At 31.9% G+C, this 20,733-nt stretch overlaps 1 protein-coding gene across 7 annotated transcripts in view; it reads left to right on the forward strand.

Annotated features, from left to right (window-relative positions):
* Window positions 1–20,733, forward strand: part of LOC145277818 (protein shifted-like) — a 593,688-nt gene that overhangs the window by 194,277 nt on the left and 378,678 nt on the right. The window lies entirely within an intron of this gene.

Raw genomic sequence — 20,733 nt, forward strand, 5'->3', positions numbered from 1 at the left:
ACAAAGTTTTAATATTACAAAAGTAACTAGGAAAAGTAATTTCTGGTTTAATTACAAAATGACATGGAAATGTCCCTTCTGATTAATCATAAAATGCACTGGAAATTTCTCTTCTGATTAATTATAAGATGCCTTGGAAAATGTCCCCTCTGATGATTTTTTTTGTTTGTTTACTTGCCTCCCCACAAAGACGGAGTTGGACATGAGGTCAGTTAAAATTTTTTTGGGAAACCAGCTCTCCAAAGGGGTACTCTGATCAATAACAAAAATAAAATTGTATCAGTAATGAAGGATTTCTCCTCCATTAACCAAGACCAAAAAAGGGGGGATTTAAGTCACTGGAATGCTGATACTGATACTACACTCAGAAATGAATGTTGAAGCAATGGTTCCCTAATCACTAACCGTGTAAATGTTTTTTATGTATTAATTTCGAAAACCTGCTGAAACAGTTTATGATTTAAACATTACTTTATTTCAATTATATTTTAAACAGTGGGGTGGGGGATATAAAGTCAGCCCCGGAAATTACTTAAACCGTTCACAATTTAAACATTACTTTATTTCATGTATATTTTTAACAGTGGGGTGGGGATATGAAATCAGTCCCGGAAATCGGCGAAACCATTTACACATTAAATATTACTATATTTAATGCATATTTTTAACAGTGGGGTGGGGTATATGAAGTCGGTCCCGAAATTGGCTGCAACCATTTACGTTTTGGATATTATTTTATTTAATGTATATTTTTAACAGTAGGATGGGAGATAAGAAGTTGGTCCTGGGAATGGCTGAAAAAGTTTACGATTTAAACATTACTTTATTTCATGTATATTTTTAGCAGTGGGGTCCGGGATATGAAGTAGTTCCGGAAATTGAAACAGTTTACGATTAAAACATTACTTTATTTCATGTATATTTTTTAATAGTGGGGTGGCGGACATGAAGCCAGACCCGGGATTGGATGTGATAAGTGGAAAACATATTGTAGCAGAATACCCAGCATCGCCCAGGATCGAATTAGATAGGTGGAACATATATACTATAAGAATACCCGACTTGATTAATATGTTTGTAATTAAATAATCATCCCAGGCAATATATCACATTTATTATTAAAGTAAGGGGGGGCGACATAGTGTGTTTAAGTTATGAAACTTATTGTCGAAATTAGTATCCAAGAATTAAGAAAAATGATGAAATGTGAGTTATTTGATTGGTGTGTTTGTAATGAAATAATAAGCCCAGATAATATATCTAACTTCTTATATTAGTAGGAGGGGAGCATAATGTGGGTTTTTAATTATAAAAAATGATTGCCGAAATTATTAACGTATCCAAGAATTATGAAAAATGATGAAATGTAAGTTATTTGATTGATGTGTTTGTAATGAAATAAGAAGCCCAGCAAATATATTAAAGTTATTATTTTAGTAAGGAGGAGGCTATAAGGTGTGTTAAATTTATGAGAAATTATTGTCGAAATTAGTAACATATCCAAGAATGATGAAAAATGATAATAGGTGATTTTATGAATTAGTGTGTTTGCAATGAAATAATCAGTCCAGACAATATATCAAAGTTATGTTAGTAAAAGAGGGCTATAAGGATGGTTTTAATTACGAAACATTATTGTCGAAATTAGTAACATATCCAAGAATTATGAAAAATGATAAAATGAAAAAAAAATGTGATTTAATGCAATAATGTGTTTGCAATGAAATAATCAGACAAGACAATATATCAAAGTTATTATTTTAGTTAGGGGAGGGGTGATGGCGTTGGTTTAAATGATAAAAATGATTGTCGAAATTAGTAACATATCCAAGAATTATGAAAAATGATGACATGTGAGGTAATTGATTAGTGTGTTGTAATGAAAAAAATCAGCGTTATCAGTTATTATTTTAGTAAGGGGGAGCTATAACGTGTGTTTAACTTATGAAAAATGATTGTCGAAATTAGTAACATATCCAAGAATAATAAAAAAAAATGATGAAATGTGAGTTAATTGATTGGTGTGTTTGAAATAAAATAATCAGCCTAGACAATAAATCAAATTTATTATTTAGTAAAGGGGGAGGTGCGAAAATATGGGTAAAAATTCTGAAAAATGATTGTCGAAATAAGTAACATATCCAAGAATTAGGAAAAATGATGAAATGTTATTACATGCATTAGTGTGTTTGTAATAAAATAATAAGCCCAGACAATATATCAAATTTATTATTTTATTAAAGTGGGGGAGATAATGTGGGTACAAATTATGAAAAATGATTGTCGAAATTAGTAACATATCACAGAATTATGAAAAATGATGAAATAGAGGTTAATTGATTGGTTTGTTTGAAATGAAATAAGCAGCCCAGCAAATATATCAAAGTTATTATTTTAGTAAGGTTGGGCGACAATATTGCTTAAAAATATATAAAAAAATATTGTCGAAATTAGTAACGTATCCAAGAATGAAAAACGATGAGTTAATTGACGTGTGTGTTTGTAATGAAATAATCAGCCTATACAATATATCAAAGTTATTATTTTAGTAATTTATTTAAGTAAGTGCGAAATGGTGAGTTACAAATGATGACAAATTATTGACATAATTAGTACCTTATCCAAGAATTTATTACATATGAAAAATGCCGCTGTGGAATTTCCACAGGTCCCGCTCGTTATTATTATTATTATTATTATTATTATTATTATTATTATTATTGTTGTTGTTGTTGTTGTTGTTATTATTATTATCATCATCATTATCATCATTATCATCATCATCATGTCGTTGTTCTCACTTCAATTTGTGCATCCAACTTATACTAAAAGAAAACTGTGAACGCAGAAGGAGTTCAACTGCACATGCCACTGCACATGACACTGACATCAATGAAAATAAGTGTAAACTCCTTAAAGGGTCTTAGCAAACACTGCAAACGATTACATTGCACACTTCATCATGTGCCAATTGTTTTCACTTCTGCATCGAAACATAATGCGTATAGATGGGAGCTGTCTTACCGTATGAAATATTAAGGACGAAAGACATATGTACATGATGCACGCAATGATTTCACATAAACAACAAAACGTGATCAAATGCAATTTGTGTGATAGTAACAGTAACCGATCATAAAAATGAAACTTCTTGATAAGCTAACATAATTTTTTTATTTATGCAAACATCTGTGACTATCCATTTGCAGACATTGAATGAAATTGAAACGATTATATGTCCATCTTGAAACAGTAGAATTCATCAGTTCATAATATTATGATTTTCATATCAGTAGTCGACAATTTTATTCGTTAAACAACACACACATACAAGCAACGAAAAAATGAAATTTTCATGTAAATGCTATCAATCACCAAATAACGACTTATTCGTTTTAATGAAGAGCTTTGCATTATTTTTGATGACGATTTCAATAATCATGATAATATACTTCTAAAGAAATGGTGAAAGAGCTTATCATTTATTCTTATTATTTTCTATGTCACCAGCATCAGCTATATGTGCGTTGGATGATTTTCCATGGAAAATGATTACTGATATCGAATGCTTCTCTCTAGTTCATTCACTATATGTACACACACAAGCACACACACATACACACACATATATATATATATATACACACATATATATATACACATAAAATATATATACATACAAATATATACAAATTTATACAAATATATATATACATATATACATATATATATGTATATATATATGTATATATATGTATATATATATATATTTGTATAAATTTGTATATATATATATAAATTTGTATATATATATATATATATATATATATATATATATATATAGTGAACCCCCAACTTCTAACTTTATGGCTTCCGAAAAGCCATTTATTGTTGTATTTCCCCCTGAAGACATTTTCCCGATCCGCAAACAATTAATCTGTCTCAACCACAGGGGTTAAAGGCTTCTATTACAACCTTCAGGGCCTCCCCATTCTTTCTTTTGCTACAAACCAATCTCCTATTTTAGCTTACACATCGTTAATCATGCCTCTCTGTATCTACAAGTCTTCTTTCTTCTAAACAACTTTCAATCTTTCAATTTTTCAAATCAGTCCCCCTGAACCCTACTGGTTTCTTACCTGTCTTGGTTGAACTTTAAATCTTTGACGGGTCTTTAACGATGGCAAGCTCTTCCTTTCGCTAGTGGTGGGGGATAAGAGAGCAGAAGCCGTTAATAAATAGCGTTTAAGATTCAGTTGGACCCCACTAGACAAGGACCGTGGACACTAATTTCTCTCTGGGAGTAGGCTAGTGCAAAATCTTAAACAGAAGCTCCGAGCTTTTATAAAAAGATGACCGTATTAGTGTGAGGACAATGACGGTTTGGGGGTGATGGCGGTCATGTTTTATATCCTTGAATTTTATGACTTTTCAAACTACACAAATGGCAGTCAGCGTTGGTTTCAATTTAAAACAAAATCTTTCTAAATGTAGCATCATACAATGATGCTAAAACTAACACATAAAAATAAAAAAAATGTTACTAAGTTACTCGTCTTGTATTGTCTTACAGAGAAATCCCAGGTTAAAGCAAACAAACTAGCTATTGTTAGGTAACATTTTCTTGCAATTTTCATTCAAGCCTTGAGAATAAACATAAAATGTATGAAATCGGTTCTGATGCATTGAGGATGTTAATCACAATTAATACAAACACGCCAATATCTCTAATAAGTCTGTGTAGATTTCGTTTTAGATAGTTTTGAAAGGTGTAAAACTCAACAATACATTTGTGGCAGCGTGGGTTGGAATTTCGCTAGTGTTGACTTTTGTTTCCCATTAGAAAAGTTTTTTTTAATAAAGATTGAAAAATTATAAAAACTCGATTAAAACATGACTGTCCAACAAGATGGGTGAAGGGATAAAACATGATTAACTAAGACAAATATACTCAAATACAGGGTATTGCAGCGAAATCCGATACTGGCAAAAAGTTATATATATATATATATATATATGTATATATATATATATATATATATATATATATATATATATATAAATATATACATAAACCCACACACACATACACATATATGTTTATATATGTTACTGTTGTCAGTGTCTATATGCATAACAGGTACTAAGTACTTAGAATATATATAATAGGCACATAAATAATTAAATATCTTTAGGAGAAAACTTAAAATGTAAAATTGTAAAAAAGCAAAAAAACAAACAAAAAAGAAACGTAGCGTTTTCCTACGAAAAATAATCCAAGCAGGTGCAGCTTCTTAAACTCAGAATTTGGGTACTGATGAAAATTACGAATCATTTTATATTTTAGCTAAGATTTTAAAGTTAAATTCAAATTTGTATGGTACCTTTCATTTATTACAGAATAGAGCGATGAAATTATCGCCTTAGGAAAGACAAATGATTCCATTTCCGTATAAGGAAAACAGGTTTCCTGTTTTTTTTTTGTTTTTTTTGCAGACCATCTTGGCCAGTTGTGTACAAATGTCAAGAGCCTTTTATCATGCCTGAAAGTGACACAACGAACGAATTCAAAGATGCGCCGCTGTACAACGCATGCGATTTACCGATCCAAATTATGACGACATGGCCATTGCCAGCATCTTCAAAATGCAAGTCCGGACAGTTCAACACTTGAGGGCACACCTCAATGCATTGGACGACCCACAGTTATGGCTTTTGGTATGGTTTCTAGTGAGAGCCACATCATGCGACCTCATATATTCGAATCGGCTTGAAAGTCAATACCAAAATGTATCTGAATGTGCTGAAGAGTGTGGTGATCCCCCGGTGCAATCAGGTGGCCGCTGGCATACTTTGGGTGTGGTAGCAGGACTCAGCGCCGGTCCATAAGTCCAAAGAGATCCAGGCATGGCTTCAGAAGGAGTACTACGAATTCGTATCCTTCTCTCACTGGCCGCCTTTCTCACTCGACCTGAGCCATCTGAACTATTTCATTTGGCCATACGTCGAGAAAATCTCCAACAAGACCTTCCACAACACCAAAGCCAGCCTGATCGCCATCATCCAATTAGCTCCCGCTGACACTTGTGGAAAAGGCATGCTCCCAGTTCCGGGCCAGTATCGAGGCGCTGATCGAGGATGAAGGTGGCTACATTGAATAGATGGACAGCTCCGTTGGCATTCCCTAAAGACCGCCTCAGGCGAGTATTAATAAACTAACCCGATTCTCAAAGAGGTGGAACTCCTAGAACTTCCCAGGAACAGCATTATATCGCAATCAAAAGGGACCAGGTCATTACAGAAATGGTCTAATCTCTGTTGATTTTGGAGTTCGAAGATAAAAATCCCGGGTCGAGAGATTTCTGATGGATTAAATCGAATTTCATTGTCATGAAAAACATTGTCATTCACCAAATGAAAGCTACACAAGATCATTGTAGCAAGATGTTGCGCAAGGCTAGAGAGCGTTCTGACTGGTACAAAAATAACAGTGAGTGAACTTGTTGCTATTCTTTAGTAGGAGTGCCTCACGCAATAAGCAATGAATTCCCCCCGCCATCATCTCTTAAAAAGAGAAAACAATCCTTAGGAGGGTGCACCTCCTGGAATAAACCAAACAATATCGCAATCTGAGAAAGAAAAGTCTGATGGTTCAAATCAGTTCCTAGGTTCACAATCTCCCTCCTGGTAAAATAAACGTTTCAGTTTAAAATGTACAGAAATCAACGGTGTAAGAGGGACGTGCAATAAGTAATGCCCCTGACCCACTTCACATAGCAGTAGAGCAAGGAGACTTAGCACGGTTATTAGACTTTCTCTACCACCCAGAGTTATGCATTTCTCCCATCGTTTGATGCAGCTCTGGAGACCTTTCTGTAGAACATCCCAGGTTGGTCCCCCAACCACGACGTGACGTCAGAAATCAAGGCTGTATCATCTGGAAAACACTTTCCTTTCAAAAATAACTTCATGGCTGGGAGGAGGTGAAAGTCAGAGGGTGCAAGGTCAGGAGAGTAGGGAAGATGGGGGAGGATTTCATAACCACACGCCCGTGCTTCTGATCTGGCGACATGCGAATTGTGGACCGGAGCGTGGTCCTGCAGGAGGAGGGTACCTTTGCTAAGTTTGCCCCGCCTCTTGATTTTGATAGCTTCCCTTAATTTCCTCAAAAGTGAAGCGTAATAGGCTCCTGTAATTGTGGTATATATCTTAACGCATCTCATTTATAGATCAAAGTTTCATAACGCATCTCATTTATGAATGAAAGTTTCATAACAGATCTCATTTGTAGATCAAAGTTTCATAACGCATCTCAATCATAGATCAAAGTTTCATAACGCATCTAATTTTCGATGTTTTTAACGCTTCTCATTTACGAATCAAAGTTTCTTAACGCATCTCAATTATAGATCAAAGTTTCTTAACGCATCTTATTAATAGATCAAAGTTTCATAACGCATCTTATTCATAGATCAAAGTTTCTTAACACATATCATCTGTATAATACTAAAACTCTGTCGTTCTTGGTTGTTTGCTTGTTTGCTTGCGCAATGCCCTCTGCTATTACTACTACCACTCTACTACTCTGTCTTTTCTTCTTGCTACTACTATTACTTCTTCTCTTTACAACTACTACTACGCCTCCTCTTCCTCCTCTTACTACTACTATGCCTCCTCTTCCTTATCCTACTATTACTACTACTGGTTGACATGCATTTTCCCTACTACTACTCTAAAAAGAATGATTCATAGAAGTCTATCTATTTTTTTTCATTTTAATATACTTTCATAGAACTGTTTCTGTTACGTCACAAAAACTATTGTCTTTACGTCACAAGTATCATGTTCATACATTAATTCCATAGCTAATATAACATACTGACCCCTTAGGGGATGTTTTCCAACTATTCTATATTACAACTATACTGTCGCATTTTTCTCACAAATAAATCAACTTTGACCTGTTGACAACGTATTTTTTTACTGTGTACGTTTTTAGCGGCCTAATTTATTTTTGCGTTTTAAATTATCCAAATAAACAATTTTTAATACTTTCTGCATTTTTTTACATCGTTCATTTCCGTATTACGTTTAAGTTATTTTAACGCAACTTATAATTCAATGGCTGTAAGATTTGTTTATTTTTGAAAAATAAACAATTATAAACAGAACGACTTATAGAAATCTATCTATATATATATTTTTTTCATTTTAATATACTTTCATAGAAATGTTTCTGTTATGTCACACAGAAAACTATTTTCTTCACGTCACAAGTGTTACACTCATACATGAATTCCATAGCTAATATAACATACTGACCCAACGGGTCACGGATAGTCTAGTTTATAGATACAATTTCCATAACACATCCCATTTATAGATCAAAGTTTCTTAAAGCATTTCATTTATAGATAAAAGTTCCATAACGTATCTCATTTATAGATTAAAGTTTCATAACGCATCTCATTTATAGATTAAAGTTTCATAACGCATCTCATTTATAGATCAAAGTTTCTTAACACATCTCATCTAGAGATCAAAGTTTCTTAAGGCATATAATTTATAGATAAAAGTTTCATAACGCATCCCATTCATAGATCTAAGTATCATAACGCATCTCATTTATAGATCAAAGTTTAATAACGCATATCATTTACGAATCAAACTTTCTTAACATATCTCATTTATAGATCAAAGTTTCTTAACGCATCTCATTTACGAATGAAAGTTTCATAACGCATCTCATTTGTAGAACAAAGTTTCTTAACGCATCTCATTTGTAGAACAAAGTTTCTTAACGCATCTCATTTGTAGAACAAAGTTTCTTAACGCATCTCATTTGTAGAACAAAGTTTCTTAACGCATCTCATTTATAGATGAAAGTATCTTACCGCATATCATTTACAAATAAAAGTTACTTAACGCATCTTATTTACGAGTCATGTTTTTGGTGGATCTAACCTCCGACCTATTTCAGATCTTTCTATCGAACTCGAGAATTGGTACTGAATCAAACGGAACGAAAGTAAAATAATTATTTTGCTGTATTAAAATACTTTAAAATTGATTCCACTCAAATAAAGTTCACACCTCGTTGAATCGTGTTGGAAATATAGATCAATTTCTTCCCTCTTGATCTCGATAGGTTGGATTTGTCTTTCAAGAAATCCTGAAATAATACCGCAAATGATTCAAGTAGATAATAATATGAAATTCCGATATAGTAATCGCCTATAAATGAAATAATAGTTTAAACCTCTACAAAAAAGAAGTAAATCTAAAAGTAACAGTGTTTTAATTATTAAATCATTTATTTTAATTATTATTTAAACGTAAATATTTGTAAATGTGTCAACCGAATACTGCATCGAGTTTGATTTTTTTTTTGTTTTAGTCAGTAGTATTTTCTTCTTAGAACATAATGGTGTCTCCAAATTTATTATACATATTTTTCAAATACAAATATACTATGTACTCGTTTACTCTTTTAAATGTTAATTAAATTTCGCATAACTAAAAATCTTATATGCATATTATTATGAAAACAAACATAAGTGCAATTCAAACGTAATACATGAAAGGGTTAATAATCCTAGTATGATAACTGAAACGGATAGGAATGATGCTTATTTTTCCATTTTGAAAGTCACTCTCGTTCCTTCCACACGCTCGCTTCTGGTTGTTAACCTTGTGAGAAGTCATGAGAATTTAAAGTCTCAGACTAAGACAAAAGGGGGCATCTTTGTTGAAAGTGTCGTCCTAAGATATATATCTATCTATACACCTATAATTTCGTTTTTTTGTGTGTGTATTGATATTCATATTAAACCCCCTCTTTTCTATTTATTTAAAAAGAAAATACAATTTTCTTATATATGGTTTGTGGAATTGCATTCACTAGCAAAAGATCTAGCCTACTTGCATATTCTTTGAAACATTCATTTTAATTAATTCCCTATTAGTTTTTTCGGTTTTCTTATGGGATGATCATCTTTACTTAACTATTACGTATATTAATGCAGATATTCTAAATACTTTATATTTGCATAATATTTGCGTAAAAAGTTTATAGTAAACACAAAGCTGTTTCTATATATATTTATGCATACGTATATATTTTTGTTTAACACATTTTGCCTACAAAACTCGTCCTAGAGTTTTTGGTCTATAAACAGGAAACTTCATATATAATGTATTTGAATCCATGCGAGAGTTTATATTTGAGTTTTACTCGGGAAAAATCGGCGCAAAAGTGTGAAAATTAAAAAAGAAAGAAGAAATGTGTTGGGTGAAGGTCGAACGCCGGCATTACGAATGCATAATGTAGTAGCTATTGGCTCATGTTCTAATTTTAAGCCTTGCATTACAAATGACTTCATAGCCCATTTATTGACGACAGAGGCAAAAATAAATCGTGATCTGAACGTTTTGGTTTCGATTCTCGGTGGTGGCGCACGAGTCTTTTCTTTTTAAACTTTTTCAACCATTACTACGTATTGTGCCCAATCTATATCTATGTATTTATATATCTATAAAAGTGGAAGTGTCCGTCTGTGTGTTTTTGTCCGTCTACATTATCCTACACAATAACTCTGTCAATTTTAAGTCTACAGACTCGAAATTTGATATACAGGGTACTGAGATTTGGGAAAATTTTTGTAATTCGTTTTTAGCCAGAAATTTGTTTGTTAAGGGGTCAAAGTTCATTGATTTGACCTTTGAGAACTCTACCAGTCTCCTCCGCCAATTTTATGTATAAATAATTGAAATTTTAGATATAGATTCCTTGAACATGGGTTTAATTTAATAATTTGATTTGAGCCAAAAACAATAAATGTTAAGGGGTAATAATAGGAGTCAAAGTTAAAAAATTTGACCTCTGCGGACTCTACCAAATTACTCTTTTTTACATTTTCTTGTCTAAATATTTGAAATTTTACATAAAGGGTATTCAGAGAAAGGGCAGTCTTTTTAATCGGTTTGGATCGAAAATGTGAGCAGCTAATATATAAAGTTATGTACGTATGTATGCATGCCTTCTTAACGCATCTAATTTATAGATGAAAGTTTCTTATCGCATCTCATTTATAGATGAAAGTATCTTTACAAATAAAAGTTACTTGACGCATCTTATTTACGAATCAAAGTTTCATTACTCATCTCATCTACGAATCAAAGTTTCATAAGGCATCTTATTTATAGATGAAAATTTCTGACAGCATCTGATAGATAAAATTTTTTATAAAACATCTCATTTATAGATCAAAGTTTCATAACGCATCTTGTTTAAAGATCAAAGTTTCATGACACATCTCATTTACGAATGAAAGTTTCTTAACGCATTTAATTTATAGATCAAAGTTTCTTAACGCATCTCATTTATAGATCCAAGTTTCTTAACGCATCTTATTTATAGATCAAAGTTTCATAATGCATCTCATTTATAGATCACAGTTTCGTAACGCATCTCATTTACGAATAAAAGTTTCTTAACACATCTTATTCGAAGATAAAAGTTTCTTAACACATCTCATTTATAGATCAAAGTTTCTTAACGCATTTGATTTATAGATGAAAGTTTTTAAATGCATCTCATTTATAGATCAAAGTTTCTTAACGCATCTCATTTACGAATAAAAGTTTCTTAGCACATCTTATTCGAAGATCAAAGTTTCTTAACACATCTCATTTATAGATCAAAGTTTCTTAACGCATCTGATTTATAGATGAAAGTTTTTAAATGCATCTCATTTATAGATCAAAGTTTCTTAACGCATCTCATTTATGGATTAAAGTTGTTTAACGCATCTTATTTATTGATCAACTTTCATAACGCATCTCATTTACGAACTAAATAGATATAGCACTAATTTTAACGTTTGTCTGTTGTGTAAGTTATGGTTTCGGTGAAAGACTCCTTAAACAGTATAGTTTACAAAATTAATTATTTGCTCACGTTATTTACCCTGTATCATAGAATGGGTATTTTGTTACCAATAATACATATTCCATAATTCATCATGATAAGTTCAATAGTTTAGGATTTCACACAGTAATATATATATATATATATTATTATATATATATATATATATATATATATATATATATATATATATGTATATATGTATATATATATATATGTATATAATATTTTGATTGCAGAAATTCCCCTCAGGACCAAAGTACCGTAGATTTGCAACAGGATGCCATATACAAATTCATCTACCCTGACAGCTATTATCTTATGTAGCTTATGACTATCATATTTACCATATTCACTCGTCATAATAAAATGCTACATTATATCCGATGAGCACCACTATCACAATCGCCACATCTAAAGAAGAAGGAGTTTCTTATTTTTTCTCTCAATATTTAGTGCTCTCACCGCTACTAGGTCAGATCGAGTCAAATTCTATATTTTCTTACGATATTGTGCTTGCATCGCCATTAACTAGTAATTATATATGTACATATAACATAATCTTTCCAATTCCGATTCCAAAATAATAAACTCACTCCCTTCAAATCCCGCCCATTTTGATTGCTGAATACCTGACTATTCGCATATTCCGGAATCCACTCCTACAATAAATAAGCAACGCTCCAGAATATATACAATATGGTGTCACTCTCTGCAGAAAAAATTGTGTTCAAAAACTAACTAAATTAAACATATTAACCGATTGGCGTCGCTAAAGTTAAACAAAAAAAAAAACCAACAAAATTAAACACATTAACCGATTGTCGTCTCTCTCCACAGAATACAATCTTGCTGAATAATAAAAAAAAAAAAAATTAACATATCAACCGACTTGGTTCGCTAAAAAACAACGAAATTAAATAACATTAACCGATTGTCATCGCTCTGTACAGATTACAATCGTGCTGAAAAAAAAATAATGATATTAACCGATTGGCGTCGCTAAAAAACAAAAAACAAAATGAAAGGTTAACCGATTGGCGCTACTAAAAATCTTTTTAAATATTAACTGATAGGCGCCGCTAAATAAAAAAAAACAACAAAATTAAACATAATAACCGATTGTCGTTCGCTCTCGACAGAATACAATCGCACTGAAAAAAGAAACAAAATTAACATATTAACCGATTGGCGTCACTAAAAAAACAACAAAATTTCACATATAAAGCGATTGTCGTCGCTCTATACAGAAGATAATAACGTTTTCGATGGTTGGAGGTGTGTTATTCCAAAAGCTGTTCTTAATATTAAGAGATTGGGGTTGTACCACCACAAACAACCGTACTTTATTTTTTTACAAGGCGGGGGAGGGGGTCTGCGTCAAACGGGCTACGCTGGTCAACGAGTTCTACTTTTATATGTATGTTATTGATTTTTTCTTTTAAAAACTATATTACTTAACAAAAGCTAAAAAAAATTGATGTTATGTTTCTGAAATTTTGAGATGAGAATTGATAATTCTTATTTATATTATTCGAACTACTGCTCCTACCTTGAGTGTTATTTTCATAGGTGTTTTTGGTGGATCTAACCTCCGACCTATTTCAGATCTTTCTATCGAACTCGAGAATTGGTACTGAATCAAACGGAACAGAAAGTAAAATAATTATTTTGCTGTATTAAAATACTTTAAAATTGATTCCACTCAAATAAAGTTCACACCTCGTTGAATCGTGTTGGAAATATAGATCAATTTCTTCTCTCTTGATCTCGAAAGGTTTGATTTATCTTTCAAGAAATCCTGAAATAATACCGCAAATGATTCAAGTAGATAATAATATGAAATTCCGATATAGTAATCGCCTATAAATGAAATAATAGTTTAAACCTCTACAAAAAAAGAAGTAAATCTAAAAGTAACAGTGTTTTAATTATTAAATCATTTATTTTAATTATTATTTAAACGTAAATATTTGTAAATGTGTCAACCGAATACTGCATCGAGTTTGAATTTTTTTTTGTTTTAGTCAGTAGTATTTTCTTCTTAGAACATAATGGTGTCTCCAAATTTATTATACATATTTTTCAAATACAAATATACTATGTACTCGTTTACTTTTTGAACTGATAATTCTCCTCTTATAGAATTGAACTTAATTCTACTATCTCTTGAACTATCTTCTACTAACTCACTAAACTATATATATATATATATATATATATATATATATATACTATTTTATACTTCCATTGAGCTCAAATTCTGTTTCTCTTTGATAGATTTGTAAAAGAAATTGTTCATAGTCAGTATATATATATATATATATATATATATATCTATCAGTGTGTGTCTGTCTGCTAATATGTGTGTATGTGTGTGGAGACCTCTCTTTAAAGCGTTCTTGTATGCTGTTGCCACCCATGGTGAATCCATCATGATGTTGTGGTTGTAATGAAGAGTAGAAATCCAGGTTTATTTTTTGAAGAAATTTCACTTCTTTTAACCTTTAACTCGTTTCGTCGGCGACCATTTGTTATCTGCAAGTTTCCCAGTTCTCTTCGTAAAATTGATTTAAATTTTTGAAATGAGAATTCTTAGAGAAAGCATTCCATTTAAAAAAGAAGCAATATTTCACAATTGTTTTAACGAAACACATAAACCTGTCATCGAAATCTGTTTGCTTGTGATGCGCTTTTCCCTTCGTATTTTAGAAACACAAAAACAATTTGGAGAATTCACGAATTCATTGTACATTATAATCTTGTGATTTTATATACGTAAATGTACTAGTATCTATGTAGGTTCGTTCATACATATCTAATGGTACACACCCATATACAATATTTTATGCGCACACACACACACATGCACACACACGTATACACTCATGAGCAAAAAAAATGAGCTAAGAATGAAAGAAGGAAGAAATCGATTTTTCAATATTTTTCCACGATTTTTTGTAAATTTTAACTGATAATTTCTATTTTGCAGATCATTATTTTTATATCATATAATAATAAGTGGAAACATTAATCCTAAAAATGGTAAGACCGCATCTTGGTGAGAATATAAAAAACATGATTAAGGCAGTCCAAAATGACTTACAAGCAGATTTTTGATATTTTAAGAAAGGAAAATGTGAAAATATCTCTTTCTGCAGTGAAGCGAATTAGTCAAAGGTTCGAAATCGAATGCTTGGTAAAAGGGAAATCTGAATATGGTCACCCTAGAGCATTCACTTTGAAGGACGACTACATGCTTAAATTAACTGTTTTGAAGGATTGAAAGAAAATTTATGTTGACCATAGCAAAGAATTCAAAACAGGGGCTGCAAATTTTCTTTCTAGATATACAATATCTAGACGAATGAAAGAAATGGAATTTTCTTCTAAAAGGTGTACAAAGAAGCCATTTTTATCTAAGTAAAACATCAATGATAGAAACAGATTTTTATCGTATTATGGCAAGAAAGATACAGACTTGTTCAGGAAAGTTTTCCGGTCAGATGATGATGATCATAATAATAATAATAATAATAATAATAATAATAATAATAATAATAATAATAATAATAATAATAATAATAATGAAAACGAGAAACGGAGCAAAGACACAGAGCTAGCTTGAGAGCTGAAAGGGATATGGAAGATGAAGAAGATAAAAATGATAATAGGAGCACTATGAATAATTCTGAAAAACTTTGAAAAAAGAATAGAAATAAGAATTGCAGAAATTGGAAATCAGAGGAATGACTAAAAAAAAAAAAAAATACAACGACCAACAATAATGAAAACAGCTGAAATATTAAGGAAAATCATTGAATGTTGAGAGTAACACACATGAGCAACAAGTGTGGGCCGGCAAATTGCTGCAGAGGCAAAACATGAAGCGCAACATGGAACCAAGAACATTGAAGCCGCATAATTATAAGTTGTGGAGGCTTATTACCACTCAAATTCCAGTGAAGACCAATAGCCGCTGCCAACAAGAAATCAATGACAAGCATTTCTTGCGATAATGCAAATTTATTTGCAAGTACTATCGAAAGAGGTGGAGAGTACTGGAAATCTGGGGAGACTTGTTGTCACTCAGTCTCGAGAGAACACGTAAGATCTTTGATGACCTGTGTGAAAGTTCCTTGTGAATCAATAATAGAAAGATTACGGGAAAATTCGGATTGAAAAGAGGTGAACGCCAGAATAGAGATAAACTAAGGTTGAAAAGAAGAATAAAAGATGACACAAAAAGAATTAAGAAAGGATGTGAACTTGCATGCAAGATGTTTGAGAGGACAATTGGATGCAAGGAAGACAGAGAAATTCAAACGACGAATGAACAGTGTAGAGTGAAAAGAAAGGGGATTAAAACGAGAAGATCAAACAAAGAATGCTGGCAAAAGGGGCAAATAAGAAGATATATAAAGAGAATATATATTACTCAGCCTGGACCAGAAGTTCGATGAAGGACTTAATCAACGGCCAAATTATGTAAATGAAATAATAAAGTCAGAAGAGTGCACCACGTTTTGGTGTGTAAAAAAAGAAACATAATGGAAGTGCTTTGTGGCTGGAAGATTTGAGGAATTAAATACAAAGTAAGTCTAAGCAATCTCAAGATGTAGTGATGCTGAGCAAGGAGAAAATGAGTAAACAATGTAAAAAAAAAGCGGAAAGATCCTAGACCACATGGTGTTCAAGGGTCTTGGTTTAAAAAAACTTGCTCTAGTATAAATGTTTTTATTCTTATTTTGGCCTAAAGTTAAGTTAAAAATTTCAATTTGTAATATTACGCTTATTTTTCTTTCTTTTTTTTTCTTTATTTTTTTCTGTAATCAATGATTTTACTGGCTTAGACAACACCGGGTATTCCTATTTTGTAATAACAACTCATTTTTTCGTGATTTCAGTTCACAGACTAAATTATTTTCAAAATTATAAATCAATTTTTTAAAGTTTAAACCCTTAGAAACAATAATCATTTATCCCTTCAAGTTGATTGCAACCAAATTAAACATGAGCGCGCGGACGTGACTGGATTAAACCTATTTTCGATGTGAATTTTGTCCTCAGACCACAGAGGTTTGATAAGCCCTCTCAAAGTCTTTGTTACTGATAATTGGTGATCATAAATTCAAACATTAACCAATGTTGCCTTTCGCCAATGGCGCCAGATTGTCGGTGTTGGGGAGGGAATTAGTTTATTTAATCCACCTCTTTCTTTGAGAAGGAAGACAGGCAAAGATGACAAGTTGTGTCCGGTAGATTGTTGACCAGTCAACTCTTTTTCCAACAGGAAGGAAGATAAAGACAACTGACAGAGACAATACGATCGAAAATCCAGTGTTGACCAAATATATTCTCTTCATTTGCCATTGTCCGTCTTGCTCGGGTCAGGGCAGTTTTATTTGTTCGTAAAGTAAACATAACAATAATAATAATAATAATAATAATAATAATAACTAATTCAATCTGATGCATACACACACACACACACACACACACACACACACACACACACACATATATATATATATATATATATATATATATATATATATATATATATATATATATATATATAAATGGTAGATTCACCTTTTAATCATAAGCACTGCTGATATTGGAATTGAAAATTTAACCGTTGAAAAGACCAAAAATTGCAGGATGTTAAAAAATAAATATCTGTGCATTTATTCAAATTAAATTCAAATTTTCCATGTATATAAGAATTTTCTTCAGAAAATTCTTATATATATATATATATAATACTTTTAAAGAACACCGAACGTAGTGCCATAATTAATTACTGAGGGCTTTTTGTGTAGTTTAAAATAAACTATTAAAAAAGAAACTTTCAAAAAGACCAAAATACACTGGCCGAAAACCGATTGAAAAATTATCCCAAATCTCAGTACTCCTTATGTATGTCTGTAGACTGAAAATTGACAGAATAGTTTGGTAGAGAAATGTACACACACACACACACACACACACACACACACACACACACACACACACACACACACATATATATATATACTTCAGAATAGTTTTTATTTAACAATCAGTTGTTATGTAAACGTGAGATTGTAGGTTTACAAAATATTACTGGCAGTAATATTCTATAAGTTATCCCATCTAAACAGGAATTGCTCGATATGCAAGATAGAGCAAATAAATTAAATTGTAATTCAATGAATTAAAAAAAAAACTCTCATTGAAATGAAATGAAGATCCAGCTTGCTTGGTAAAGTCCATGTTATACGTTCTCTACATCCGTTTGGTAATAAAGCAAGCTGGATCAACAAAAACATTCATATCCTTTTTCTACAAATCCTCGTGCCACAGGACTTCTGATAAATGCATTATTTTCACTTTGACTTTCCATGTCTCACTGACTTTAGCAAATAGGGTGCATACCTTTATAACTATTTGCTAATATTTTCTCTCCTCTGATGAGATGGTAGACATTGAAACCCTATAGGTTAAGGAGATTAATTTTCTAAAGCATTCTTTGTCTTGCTTAGAATAATAAAAATTCTTTGATATGAAACTCAACCACTTCATTTCATTTCAATGAGATTTTTTTTAAATTCATTGAATTACAATTTAAACATATATATATATATATATATATATATATATATATATATATATTTATGCATGAATATACGCACTAACGTATGCGTGTATAAGTGAATGTTCAAGCATCTTAAACATGTGATAGTCACTTCTTCAATTCGGATGCGTTGTAATTATAGCTCACTTTCTCTTTTGCAATTCAGAGTCAAACATTAATATATAAAAATAAACTGTATAGATATTGAAATGTATATCTTGTCTACTTTCTTTCTTTCTTATTCTTGTTGTATAGAATAACGGAGGCGCAGTTTTTCCCCTCTGGACCAAACTCCCGCAGATTTTAACTAACAGATGCCGCATAAAAATTATTATGCCTCAACCTTCAACCCCATCTTATGTAACTTTACTACGTCATTTTATACACATTTATTCGTTAAAGTTTAAACCTATATTACATCCGAGGAGAGTCATCATCACTATTGCCCAAATTCACAGAGGACGTAGTTCCTATTTTCTCCTTCTCCTTTGATAGATTTTTAAAGTTTAAAGATTGAAAAAAAATTAACTCGTAAAATTCAATTGATTTCATACGTAAAAGAATGGCTAGTTGAACGCGCGCCTGCACTTTGTAAACACTGTTTTATTTTTTAAATAAAAAATACTATTTCCAATTTTTTTTTAAACAACTTTAATAGTTTTTTTTTAAAGTATATTCCATACAGAAAATAAACAACCCACTTTAAAAAGAGAAATTACGAGTTTTTTTTATATTTTATTCGCAGTTTTCTGTTAGGGGTGTCAAAAATTCCCCACAAAATTCTGATACATCTACCATTGCACGTCACTATTCAAAATATAATGCTTTCTCTCAAGTAAATTTTCACCGATTCTCATTGATTTCGACCACGAAATTCTATCATTCCGATTTATACACAAGAATACAAAAAAATTAACTCTGATTCAAGATGGATGCTCAAACGACACCCAGCGATAGATAAAGAGAGAGAGAGAGAGAGAGAGAGAGAGACGGAGAGAGAGAGAAAGAGAAAGAGAAAGGGACAGAGACAGACAGACAGACAGAGAGTCGAGCACGGTAACGAGCAAGCGATACAGAGACAGACAGATAGATAGATAGATAGATAGATAGAGAGAGAGAGACAGATAGACAGACAGACAGACAGACAGAAACCCGACAGCGCAAGAATTATATGTTCTGTTTACAATCGAACTCAGCGGTACATAGACAGATACATACATAGATAGATAGAGAGAAAGAAAGAGACAGTCGAGCACGATAACAAACGAGCGATAGAGAGAGGGAGAGAGAGCGTTGAGTACATGAACGAAGAGAGAGAGAGGGAGAGAGAGTTGAATTGAGCACATAAACAAACGAACAAGCGAGCGGGCAAGAGAGAGAGGGGGGAGAGAGAGAGAGGGAGAGAGAGAGTTGAGCACATGAGCGAACGAAAGAGAGAGAGAGAGAGAGAGAGAGAGAGAGAGAGAGACTTATATCTGTTTTGTTTTCATGTGAACACATTAAACACGTTTTTAAAAAAGATTACACACTTGTTATTAATTTTAGACAAAACATTTCCGTTGCTTTAAAACAAGGCACAAAAAAGTTTACATATTTTTCAACTTTATACATTTTTTTTTATTTTGAATCTTATACACCGGACTTTTCATCATTTAAAATGGGGAAATAGTATGCTAGCACAAATTTATTTATTTAAATACACTTACGAAATTATTTAAAAAAATAGAAAAAAAATACCTACGATCTTTGGGACATGTTTCCAGAAAATACCGTTGCGGGTTCTCGTGACTCTTTTGTCTCCCAAGTTTTCGTCTGCTAAAATTACAATCACGTGATTACGGTGTAGCGACAATAAAATTCATTCAAGTGCCGCTTTAAATTTAAATCATTGAAAAATTAAATCAATGAAAACAAAGTATTAAATAAACAACACCTTGAATTTAAGTCAACCCCCGTCTCAAAAATATATATAATAAAATGAATACACACACACACACACACACACACACCCACACACACACACACACACACACACACACACATACATATATATATATATATAAATGTAATTTTGGTTCGTTAAAACGAATAAAACCATATTTCTACGTTACCAATTTAATTGAAATTTTCAGAAATTCTGTTTTTAAAGTCAAGGAATGTTTTTATGTTATTAAAATAATTTAAC

This window comes from Euprymna scolopes, chromosome 6 (assembly GCF_053919585.1).
Source record: "Euprymna scolopes isolate OS-2025 chromosome 6, ASM5391958v1, whole genome shotgun sequence".
In the NCBI taxonomy this organism is placed as follows: domain Eukaryota; kingdom Metazoa; phylum Mollusca; class Cephalopoda; order Sepiida; family Sepiolidae; genus Euprymna; species Euprymna scolopes.